The 13,080-nt window shown below is 32.4% G+C and overlaps 1 protein-coding gene across 1 annotated transcript in view; it reads right to left on the reverse strand.

The window, feature by feature from the left end:
• The window catches only part of GALNTL6 (polypeptide N-acetylgalactosaminyltransferase like 6), a 1,756,803-nt gene that overhangs the window by 1,100,752 nt on the left and 642,971 nt on the right, over window positions 1–13,080 (reverse strand). The gene's annotated exons all lie outside the window — the stretch shown is intronic.

Below are 13,080 nucleotides of genomic sequence, written 5' to 3' on the forward strand. Positions count from 1 at the left end.
TAACTACTATATTCCATTTCAATTAGATGAGTAGCTAAGCAGAAATATAACACTCCCATTTGATTTCAGTTAATCAAATGACAATGTTGAAAAAAAATAGAAAACATTATTAATTTGGAAATGTCTTTTAGAAATAATTTAGCCCAAGAAACTCCTGAATAAATGTTGACCAAGATTCATTTTGAACATTTCCTGTATAATACTACTTGCTCACAATGATGACAATTTTTATTTGGCATTCTGACTCAGATTAGAAGAAAAACTTAGGTTTGAAGAGTTATAGGAAATTGGTACTCATGAAGTTAGTACTGAAATAAGTTTTATTTCTATATGGTAAAGCACGTAGATAAAAACAAGAACAGCATTCACACCATTGTTGATGTGAAATGGAGATCTGTGCTTTGGCAGTCTTTATCAACAATCTTCTGACTATATTGATAATCCTCTTTTGGATAGTATTCTAATGTCATTCAACAATGGCTGCATGATTACTTGTTAAATATGTTATAGAAGAAATTATAATTTTTGGAGGGTGTAAGTCGGAATAGACTGAATTTCCTTCAAATAATAAGGTACAATAAGACTGTGCTAAAGAGATTTCAACTTTCTAATATTCTTCTTAAAATATAGCCTCAAATTTAAACACAAGACCTTTTATAATATTTGATGAGGAGAAAGTATATTCAATTTGGTAAAATTTTAATAAATACCTAACCTGAAAAGGAGATTTTAATAGGCAATAGGTATGTAAAGAAGAAGAAAATAATGAAGACATTTCCTTCAATAGTATAAGGAGAGAGAGAGGGGAAGAGATGATTTTCACATAGAAAAAAGAATTTAATAAATTCTTGGAAGATGCTCAGGATAAATTATATAAGAAATTTTAAAAATAAAATTTGTATACAATAGAATGAGGGAAATCTTTCACAAAACCTTCTATGTTTTCTATTCAATCATGGGGAGCAATTTGTATGTGGAAATCCTTCCTTTAATGAATCTAATGTCTTAATAAAAAAGTCAACATTGGAGGTTAAACCAAGATGCCAAAGTAAGGGCAGTGACTCATCTGAGCTCTCCCCCAAATCATTTCAAATACTATAAATAAAAACTCTAAACTAATTCTATAGTGGTAGAACCAACAAAAAAACACTGAGTGAAATACTATTCCTGTCCAAGACAACTTGAAAGATCAGGGGAGAAGGATCTGCTGCAATGTGGTTGGAAAGTACCCCACAGTGCAACCTGGATTGCATCAGTGCAAGCTGGTCTCAGCCATCCAGGAAAAAAAAAACAGAACAAAACTGAAGTGACTGGGTGAGTGGTACCAATGGCAATTACCAGATCTTACAATACAGGGATTGCCAAGTTCAACTTGGAAGGTCAGCAATAAAACTCTGCTGCACTGTGATAAGTTTGGAGCACAATGCAGAGCTGGTCCCAGCAATGCAGACCCAATTCCAGGAGACCAGGAGCAGGCTTTGGGAACCAATGATTTATCATCATAATCATCATCAGCTTCTCCTGGGAGGGGAAGGGGTCTCTTTGTTATCACTTAGACAGGACTCTGTTGCTTTGCCCATACTAAGATCTGGGTCATAGTCTGGAGTCACAACCCCAAGAAGAGGAGCAGAAGTACAACTTAGCTTTCTCCTATAGTAGATCAGGACTGCTTATAGTTCCAGGGCAGACATGAGTACTTATGGTCACCCACAGAGAAGATCACAGATCATGAGAGGAGTCATAACCTTGAGAAGATCACAGATCATGAGAGGAGTCATAACCTTTGCTAAGACCTTGGCAGAATCAAAAACTTGCAGATCTCTAGAAGTATTTCTAAAAACATTTATTAAAAAAAACCCTCAAAGGCTTGGGACAGTATGTCCTCCACTCTGGAAACAGATCCCTTCCCTTAACAAAGAGTTCATATCAATTCATAGTGTAGTGAAATAAGCAAACAACTGAAGAAAAAAATCTGACCATATGCATTTATTATGGTCATATGCAAAGGAAAAATACACATTCATAAAAAAGATAGCATAATCAAAATTTTTACATCCAAAGACTCCAAGAAAAATATGAATTGGTACTAGTTAATGGAAGAGCTCAAAATAGATCTTGAAAATTAAGTAAGGGAGGAAGAAGGAAAAACTCGGAAGAGAAATGAAAATGATGTGAGAAAATCATGATAACCAAGTCAGTAGCTTGGTGAAGGGGAAACAAAACAATACTGAAGTGGTGGCCAAATGGACCTGAGTTAAAATCCAGCTTCAGACACTTAATACTTACCTAGCTGTTGTGACCTTGGGAAGTCACTTAACCCTATTATCTTGCAAAAGTCAAAAACAAACAAAAAAAATATAGAAAGGAATAAAGAGAAGCTGATGATTTTTGGGAGAAATCAAGAGACAATAAAACAAAATCAAAAGAATTAAAACCAGAAGAAAATATGAAATAGCTCATAAAAAAAAAAAACTACTGACTTGAATAACATATCCAAGGGAAATATTTTAACTATACTGTGACCTGAAAGCCACGACTAAAAAGAGAGCCCAGGCATTATTTTTTTGAGAAATTATCAAGAACTGAAATTACTTATTCAGTTCCATATCAATGAAACAGACAAATAATTACTTTACCAAGCTAGAAAAAATAGTAACAAAATTAATCTGGGGTAACAGAAGGGCAAGAATAGCAAGGGAAATTGATGAAAATAATTTAGAGGAAGGTGGGCCTAGCTCTACCTGATCTAAACTATATTATAAATTGGCAGTAATCAAAATTGTCTAGTACTGGTTAAGAAATAGAGTAATGGATCAGTGGATTAAGATAGGTTCAAAAGTTGTCTCAATAAATGAGTACAGCAATCTTCAATTTGACAAACCCAAAGACATCAGACTCAGGGGTAAGAATTCACTATTTGATAAAAATTGTTGGTTAAACTGGAAAACAGTGTGGCAAAAACTAGGCAAACTAGGCAAAGATCCACATCTCATACCTTATGCCAAAATAAGATCAAAATGGGTACAGGACTTAGATATAAAGAGCAATATCATAGTTAAATTAACAGACCAAAAAGTAATTTATCTATTAGATCTATGGAAAGGGGAAAATTTTATGACCAAACAAAATTAATGTACATTGTAAATTGCAAAATGAATGATTTTGACTTTATTAAATTAAAAAAGTTTTGTACCAATAAAAATCTATGCTGCCAACATTAGAAGGAAAGCAGAAAGTTGAGAAGTAATCTTGACAAATAGGAGTTCAGTTAAAGGTCTCATTTCTATAAAATAGAGAGAATCATATCAAATTTATAAGGTCATAAGTTATTCCCCATTTGATAGTCAATGACAGAATGCTTCCAAATGAAGAAATTAAAGTTTTATATATATATATATATATATATATATATATATATATATATATATACATATATGTATATATATATATATATATAATCATGTGAAAATCATTATTAATTAGAGAAATGCAAATTAAAATAACAATGAGATATCATCTCATACCTATCAGATTGGCCAAGGTGAGAAAAGGGTAATGTTGGAGAGGTTGTGGGAAGATTGGGTCATTGATGCATTGCTGGTGGAGTTGTGAAAGGATCTAACCTTTCTGGAGAGCAATATGGAAATATGCCCAAAGAATAATAAACTTTTTATACCCAGCAATTCCAGTTCTAGGTCTATATACAGAAGAAATCATAAAAAATTGGGAAAGTCCCACATGTTCCAAAATAGCTCTTTTTGTAGTGACAAAGAACTGGAAATTGAGGGGATGCCTATCAATTGGGCAATGGATAAACAAGTTATGGTACAAGATTAATATGGGATACTATTGTTCTATAAGAAACTATAAATGGTCTACTCTAGAGAAGCATGGAATGACTTCTGTGGTCCAATGCTTAGGGAATGGAGTAGAACCAGGATAATAACATAGGCATTAACAGCATCATGATATGAACAACCTTAATTGTTGCTCTCAGTTGCTCTCAGCAGTTCAGAGTGCTAGGACACCTGTATTAGACTCCTCATCCAGAGGGAAAAAACAAAACAAAACACAACTGAACAAAAAAAAACACCTTTCAGAATGTGATGAACGCTACAAAAATTATCTCTTATGTATCACTTTCTCCCATTCCTAATTGCCCATATCTAAAGTTACTAATCTGTAAACTTGTTTATCAAAATATTTATGTAAAATGCTAACCCGACTGTTCCTCACTGAGGGGAGGAGAGTGGGAAGGATAGGTGGAAGGAAATTTTGTAACTTAGAAACATACAATGCATATGGATGAAAATAAAGAAATGATTTGACAATTCAGTATAAGAATTTGGAACTATACCCAAAAGGATATAAAACCATGTCTATCCCTTGACCTATCAGTGCCACTACTATGATCTATATTCCAGAAAAGATGATAAACAGGGAGGAAAAGATCCTCTATGTATAAGGATATTTAGAGAAGTTTTTTCCTTGCAGCAAGGAACTTGAGACTGAGGGGAAGTCCATTGGATGGGAAATGACTGAAAAAATTGTGGTAAGCTATTGAGATGAAAAACTGTTTGATGATAAGAAATGATGAGTAAGGGAAATGTGGGTGACACAGTAAATAGAGTACCCCCTGGAGTCAGGAGGAATTGAGTTCAGATCTAGCCTAAGATATTTAATAATTATCCAGCTGTGTGACCCTGAACAAGTCACTTAATTCCTTCCTTGCAAAAACAAACAAAAAAGATATGATGAATAAGATGTTCTCTGTAAAACCTTACATGAGAAAATGCGATAGGAATTGTATTATATTCAAAGTAACAGCAAATTTTAGGATGTTAAGCTATGAATGACTTACCTTTTCTAAGCAACACTGTGATCCAAGAGAACACCATCAGTTTACTATCTATCCCAAAGCCAGAACTGATGGTCTCTCAATACAGACTGAAGCACGCTTTTTCCCTTTATTTTTCTCTAGGCTTCTCTTTTTATAGGGTAGGAGTTATATTTTATTTTTACAATATGACTACAGTGACAATGTTTCTCATGACTACACATTTTTAACCTATACCAAACACCTGCTTTCTCAATGAGGGAATGGGGTGTGAGGAAGGAAGAGAATTTGGAATTCAAGGAATTAAAAGTGAATGCTGAATTTTTTTGTATGTAACTGGGGGAAATAAAGTCAAAAAATACATAAAAAGAAAACAGATAATAATAAAGAAACAAATAAAATTGTATGGAGCAAAAAAGGCAACATCAAAAGTCTGATTACATAAAAGTCTGATTTAAAAAATGGTGTGATTATAAAGATATATTTGGGAGGATTGCTTGTATGTTTGTTTTCTTGCAGAAAATCATTTGCTAAACCAACCTGAATTGGGACTTGAAGAATAGAATAAATTTAGGAGATAGTTAAGAACAAAATAAACATTTTATTCTAGAAATTGGGAACAAATAAACTTAAACAACATTAGGAAGTTCGAGAAAATAATAGAATGTTGAAAGAAAAAATTGGGACAAAAAGTGGTGCAATTTGGACATAATATGAACTTTTTAAAGAGTAGTATAAATAAGTATAAAACTTCAGATAAGTCAGTTTGTTTAGACACTTGAATTTTTAGGATTAGGAATTCATGTTTCATTCATTAGGCAGCTGTGAGGTCTGAAAATCTTTGATTAGAAAAATAGCAGATGATGACTTTATATTAAAATATTAATCAGGCAGGGCTATGAAAGATAAATTGCAGAGAGGAGATAATAGAGAAAAGTAGACAAGTTAGAAGGCTATTATGATAGTCTGAGAAAGAAAAAAATTGCCTCGTTTAAAATTGCTATAGTCATATTGGAAAACAGACAAGATGTTTGACATGTATCTTCAATGTAATTGGCAACTAAATGGATAAGGGGTTAGAAAAGAAAGAAGATAAAAAGGGGTTTGATTTTCAAGTTTAGATTACTAGAAAACTTGTGGAGTTATCTATATAACAAAAGGAGAAATAGTGATTGATTTTTGTGCAAACTAATTTTCAGAAACTGGAAGGAAGTCAATGAAGAAATTTATTGAAGATAGTTAGAAGATATAATTTGACTTCTATCTAATGTTTGGCAATGGAAATACAGCTTTGGGAAGTAAATATATTTCTATACAGCTAAGCAGTGTGAAAAATAAAACAGTGAGACTGGAATATAAAAGACCTGAATTCAAATCCATCCTTAGATATTTTACCTGTGTCACCCTGGGGGAAGTCATTTAAGTAATTGTTATATGAAAGCCAAATATAGGTACCAATGCTGTTGAAATATTTGATACACTTGAAGAAGGAAAAAGAAACCTCAAAAATAATTAGAGCTCTTCAAATTGGAATAAACTGTCTTATGGGTTAATGACTTCTAGCCCAGAATAAGTTTTCAATTATATGTTGAAAAAATGACTTGTCAAGGGTTTTTGGTTTACTTATAGGTTAGATTATGTATTTTCTGATATATTTAAAAATTTATACTTTTAAAATTTATACTTTTAAAATTTAAATTTGTCTGTTTTTGAGCTCTTGATGAGAAAATAAATTCATAAAAATATATTGTTTCTTTCAAATGACAGTTAAGGGGGAAGAGAAATTGTCTATATTTGAGGAGGTAGAGGAATTTTGGACAGGTTTTAGTTTTTGAGGCTAAAGGAAACAGTCATATTTGTTTTTAATGGAAAGGATCTAGTTAAAAGTAAGGGACTTAAAACTGTAAGGACACCTAAAGGATGAACCAAGATTCTAGAAAAGGTTGAATAGAATATAGCTAAAGGTAGAAATAAAGATTTTCCCTTTGGTACTGTGTAAAGCCATTATTTCCATCATGTCAGCAGAGCTGTAGATTGTTTTAGTTTTTCTACCCCCAAAACACAGTTCTCTTATCAGTATTTCATACTGGGCTAACAGTTTCACTTGGGATTTTTTTCTATAAAATACTATTTAGCCATCTTTTCCATACTTTTACAATTGATCAGGTTCAAGTCTTAATATCATCTTTGTCTCCACTGGAGATTCTGAGATTCTTGAGGGTAGAGATTGTCTTTTGTCTCTTTTTCTCTCAGTGTTTAGCATAGTATCTGTTATATAGTAGGAGTTTTAAAATGTTTATTGATTGATTGATCTTAGAAGCACAGAAATATATATATATATATATATATATATATATATATATATATATTTCTTACAACACATTCTGTATGAATATGTCACATTTAGTTAAATAGTATAATTTCTGAGCTAAAAATAAAAGTAAAAAATACTTTAATATTTGTAACATCATTTTCCTTAGCCATCACTAAATTCAATCTGAAATAACACATTATTTGATCCAAATGGATATTTTAAGAACAGTGGGAGGTAGATCCAAGATGGCAGAATAAAGGCAACGGCTCACCTGAATGCTTACCCAAATATCTCCAAATAATTTAAATAATGACTCATAACAAAATTTTAGAGTGACAAAAAATACAAAAAAGATGGAGAGGAAAAATATTTCCAGACCAAGACAACTTAGAATGTTGGCAGAAAAGGTCTCTTGCCATAGGATGAGAGAGATGCACAGTCTAGCACAGGGTTTGCCATTGCAATCTTTGCCCCAACAAATCAAAAGCAGACTTAGAGTCAACTAAATCAGTAACAGCGTCAATTTTTTCCACATTTCTCAGCTAAAATATGGTAAGGGGATCATACAATGTGTCAGAAGATTTACAGGGGTTATTTTGCTGCCACCAAGAAAAGGTTTCATTTGCACTGCCTTTACTTGCATCTGGGTCATAATTCTAGGTCTTAGTCACAGTGGGTGGAATAATATTAGTATAGCCGAGTTTTCAGTCATGGGGAGCAGAGTTCCGGTCACAGTTCTTGGGTTGAAAGAGTACTTGTGGAGATGCCCATCAATTAGGCAATGGTTAAACAAGTTATGGGACATGAATACTGTGGAATACTAGTATTCTATAAGTAATCATAAATGGTCAGCCAACAGAGAAACATAGAATGACTTATGGGATCTGATGCTGAGCAAAGGGAATAGAATCAAGTGAACAAGGTACACATCAACAACAACATGATGAGATGACCAAACTTGATAGAAGTAGCTCCACTTGGCAGTCCAAAGAATTAGGACAATAACATTTGACTGGCTATGGACTGTATTAAGAGGAAGAAAAACAAAATAAAAAAAGCAGAAAAAACAACCCTTCCAAAACTGTTGAACATTTTATAAAAATTATCTCTTATGTAAATTCCTCAAGTTGAAAATTACTAATTTGTAAACATTCATCAAAATATGCATGTAAAATGCTAAGCTGACTGGTCCCTGCTGAGGGAAGGGGGTGGGAAGGGAGGATAGAAGGAAATTTTACTACTTGGTATTGTGCATGTGCATATGGATGAAAATAAATAAATAAATGAACGAATCAATCAATCAAGAAATCAATGAATGAATGAATGAATGAATGAATAAATAAACAAATAAAAAAAGAATGCCTGTGGTTGCTCAAAAACTGGCACACAAAACAGGAGAGTAGGAAATGTACCTCTCCTTTGATCATTCCACATTAGAAGAACTAAAATCTTATAGATCCCCAGAATTACCTCTGAAAACAACAACACAAAAATCTGACAATGCCCACTCTACTTAGAAAGCAGAGTTGAATTTTATCAGAGTAAAAAGTCAAGAAATGGATTAGAAAATAAGTAGACAACAGAAAAAATTGTAATGTTAGAAAGTTGCTATGTTTCAAGGAAGAGCAAAGCAGATATTCAGAGAAGACAATGAAAGTAAAATTCCTGCATCCAAAGCTTCAAAATAAAATATGAATTGGTCTCAACCTGTGGTAGAGCTGGAAAGCATTTTTGAGATCAAGAGAAGTAAAAGAAAAATTGGTAAGATAAATGAAATAAGGAAAAATTGTGAAGAAAAGAAGCCAAGAGCTTGATAAAGAAGGTAAATGGCAAAAGAGGCAGCATTCCACTGAAAAGAAGAATGTCTTGAAAAGCAGAATCATAAAACAGTAGAAAGAGAAGAAACAAATCAATTGTTCCTTAGAATGATAAGCAGTATCTATCTGAAACCATCAACAAACATTATATGCAAAGGGGATAAGCTAGAGACATTCCCAATAAGATCAGGGATGAAACAAGAACACCCTTTATCACCACTACAATTCAATATTTTATTAGAAATATTAGCTTCAACAATAAGTGAAGAAAAAAAATTGAAGGAATTAGAACTGGGAAGGAAGAAACAAAACTCTCACTCTTTGCAAATGACATGATGGTATACCTAAAGAATGCTAAAAAATCATCTAAAAAAACTACTAGAAACAATTATCAACTTTAGCAAAGTTGCAGTATATAAAATAATCCCTCAGCACTTCTAAATAATAGCAAGATAGAGCAGCATGATAGAAAGGGAAATCATGTAAAATACTTGGGAGTCTACCTGCCAAGGTATACTCATAAACCCTTTGAAAAATATGATAAAACACTTTTCACACAAATAAAATCAGGTTTAGATAAGTAGGTAAATATTAGCTGTTCTTGGATAGACTGAACTAATATAATAAAATTGACATTTCTTTCAAGCTTAAGCTACTTATTTAGTATCATACCAATCACACTTACAAAAATTTACTTTAATGAGCTAGAAAAAAATGTAACCAAATTCATTGGAGAAAAAAAGTCAAGAATATCAAGGGATTTAATGAAAAATGTGCAAAAGAGGGCAGTTTAGTCTTACCATATCTAAAATGATATTATAAAGCACCAGTCATCAAAATTGTGTTGTATTGGCTAAGTAATAGAGTGATACAACAGGGAAATAGACTAGATGTAAAAGAGATAACAGAAAATGATTATAGAGTTCTGCTATTTGATAGATTCAAAGAGTCCAGCTTCTGGCATAAGAACTCACTCTTCAATTAAAACTGTTGGGAAAATTGGAAGAGAGTATGGCAGAAACATGAATTAGATCAAGATAAGCTCAAATGGGTACAGAATTTAGACATAAAGAACAATATTATAAGCAAACCAGGAGAATAACGAATAGTTTACCTGTCAGATCTATGGAAAGGAGCAGTTTATGACTAAGGAATAGATAAAGAACAACATCAAAAGCAAACTGGATAATTTTGATTACATTAAATTAAAAAGCTTTTGCAGAAACAAAAACACTATAACCAGGATCAAAAGAAATTTAGTAAGTTGGGAAATAATTTTTACAACTTAGGTTTCTGACAAAGGACACATTTCTCAAATATACAGAGAAGTAAGTCAAATTTATTTAAAAAAATAACAAGCTATTTGGCAAATGACAAAGGGTCATAGGATATACAAAAGCAATTTGCAGCTGAGGAAATCAAAGCTATCTATAGTTATATGAAAAATTTTTCTAAATCATTATTGATTAGACAAATGCAAATTAAAACATCTCTAGGGTGCCACCACACACCTCAGATTGGCCAATATGACCAGAAAGCACAATGATCAATGTTGGAAGGGATGTGGGAAATCTGGGACACTAATGCTGTGAAGCTGTGAACTGATCCAACTTTTCTGGAGAACAATTTGGAAATGCCCAAAGGGCAATAAAGATGTGCAGACCCTTTGATTCAGCAATATCACTACTAGGTCTAAAGCCCGAAGAGATAATGAAAAACGTTAAAAATATCACTTGCTCAAAAATATTCATAGCAACTCTGTAGAAATCAAGGGGATGCCCATTGGTTGGGGAAAGGCTAAATGAAATGTGGTATATGTATGTTATGGAACACTATTGTTCTAACAGAAATCAGGAGGGATAGGATTTCAGAGAAGCTTGAAAAAACTTTCATGAATGCTGAGCATGATGATCAGATCCAGAAGAACATTATCCACCCTTATAGCATCATAGGGGTGATGATCAACCTTCATGTACTTGCTCATTCCATCAGGGCTATAATTAGGGACAATTTTAGGGTATCTATTTTGGAGAATACCATCTGTATCCAGAGAAAGAACTGTGGAGTTTAAACAAAGATCAAAGATTATTACTTTCTTTTTTTTTAAGTTTTCTTATGTGCTTCATAATTTTGCTGTCTCTGCTATTTTATTTCTTCCTCTAGCATATGTTTTTCCTCTCAGTTTTGATGAATGGAAACAGTGTAAAGATTATCAGATTGCCTTCAGTAAAATTCAAAACCTTACAAAAATGATAGGTAGAATCTACTTTGCATATAATTCTAAAATAAATAAAATATTTATATAATAAAAAAGTAGAACTGTAAAGGAAAGAAAATATACTCAAAATTCACTGAGCAGAATTCTTTAAAAAGCAGACTAGGCCAAATGGAAATGGAGGTGCAAAAACTCACTGAAAAAATAATTCCTTAAAAGTTAGACTTGGGAAAGTGGAAACATACCTTTTTGAGACTTTTAGAAACAATTAAACAAAATTAAAAGAATGAAAAAAATAGAGACAATGTGATGTATCTCTTTGGAAAAACAACTGACTTGGAAAATAGATCCAGGAGAAATTATTTTAAAATTACTGATCTTCCTGATAGACATAATTCCAAAAAAAGTGTAGACATCAATATTTCAAGAAGTTATCTAGGATAATACCCTGATATTCTAGAACCAGAGAATGAATAGAAATTGAAAGGTTTTATTGATCACCTCCAAAAAGAGAACCCAAAATTAAAACTCACAGGAATATCACAGCCATATTCCAGACCTCTCAGATCAAGGAGAAAGTACTACAAGAATCCCTAAAGAAGCAATTCAATTATCATGGAACTAGTGTCAGGATAACACAAGATTTAATAGCTTCTACTACTAGAGGAAGAGAGAGTTTGGAAATGATATTCCAGAGGCCTAGATTTATAACAAAGAATCATCTACCCCCCAAAAAACTGATTATAATCCTTAAAGAGAAAAAATGTAATCCATGCAATAGAGGACTTTCAAGTATTCAGTTTTAGTTTTTGCAAGAATGGGCTTGTTACTTGCCCAAGGTCGCACAACTAGGTAATTATTAAGTGTCTGAGACTGGATTTGTACTCCGGTCTTCCTTACTCCAGGACTGGTGCTCAAGTATTTTTGATGAAAAGATATGATCTGAATGGGAAATCTGAATTTCAGATACAAGATGCAAAACAGTATAAAAGATAAATAGGAAAGATAAATCATAAGGGATTCAAAATGGCTAAATTATTTATATTTCTACATGAGAAAGTGATATTTATAACTCTTAAAATATTTTTCATTATTAGCTCAGATAGGCGTATGCATAGAAATCAGAACTGTGAGTTAAATGTGCTAGTATGATTATCTATAAAAATTAAAATTAAGGTAGGAAAAAGACAAATGCACTAGGGAAGGGGAAAGGTAGAAAGGGATAAATTATCTTATATAAAAGAGACCTGAAAGAGATTTTACAGTTGAAGGGAAACTGGGGGAAGCAGCAAGTGGAGTACATGAACCAACTAACCAGAATTGGCTAAAAGAAGGAATAATATTCATTCAGTTCAGTGTAGAATTCTATATTATCATGTGTAGAATTCTATGTTATCATGTAAGAATGTAGGAAGGGAATGGAATTGGTTGGGTAGAAACTTCTGGAGTGGAGAGTAGTTTTGGGGAGATAAAAATCAGAAGCAAAATATTTGAGAATTGATAAATCAAAAGGATAGCAAGCAGGATAAACAGGTGGAAAAAAGATGAGCTAAATAGATGTTGGTAATCATTAATGTGAAAACATTTTATACTGAGTTTTGCTGATCAATACTTCATTTCTCAAGCATATAAAAAAACTGAGTCAAATCTGTAAAAATATTTCTGAGTTGAATAATGTTCAAAGATTTTCAGAGAGAGTAAATAATACTATTTATAGCATATATTATTTATAGCATATAAAAATACTCTAAATCACTCTTGATGATAGAAGTACAAATTAAAACAAGTCTTTGCTACTAGCTTAGAGTTGTCAGATTGTGTCATGGGAAACGGGAAGGTGACAAATGTTGGAGATGTGGGAAAATTAAAACACTGTTTACTGCTGGTTAAGTTGTGT

This window comes from Macrotis lagotis, chromosome 3 (genome assembly GCF_037893015.1).
Source record: "Macrotis lagotis isolate mMagLag1 chromosome 3, bilby.v1.9.chrom.fasta, whole genome shotgun sequence".
In the NCBI taxonomy this organism is placed as follows: Eukaryota; Metazoa; Chordata; class Mammalia; order Peramelemorphia; family Peramelidae; genus Macrotis; species Macrotis lagotis.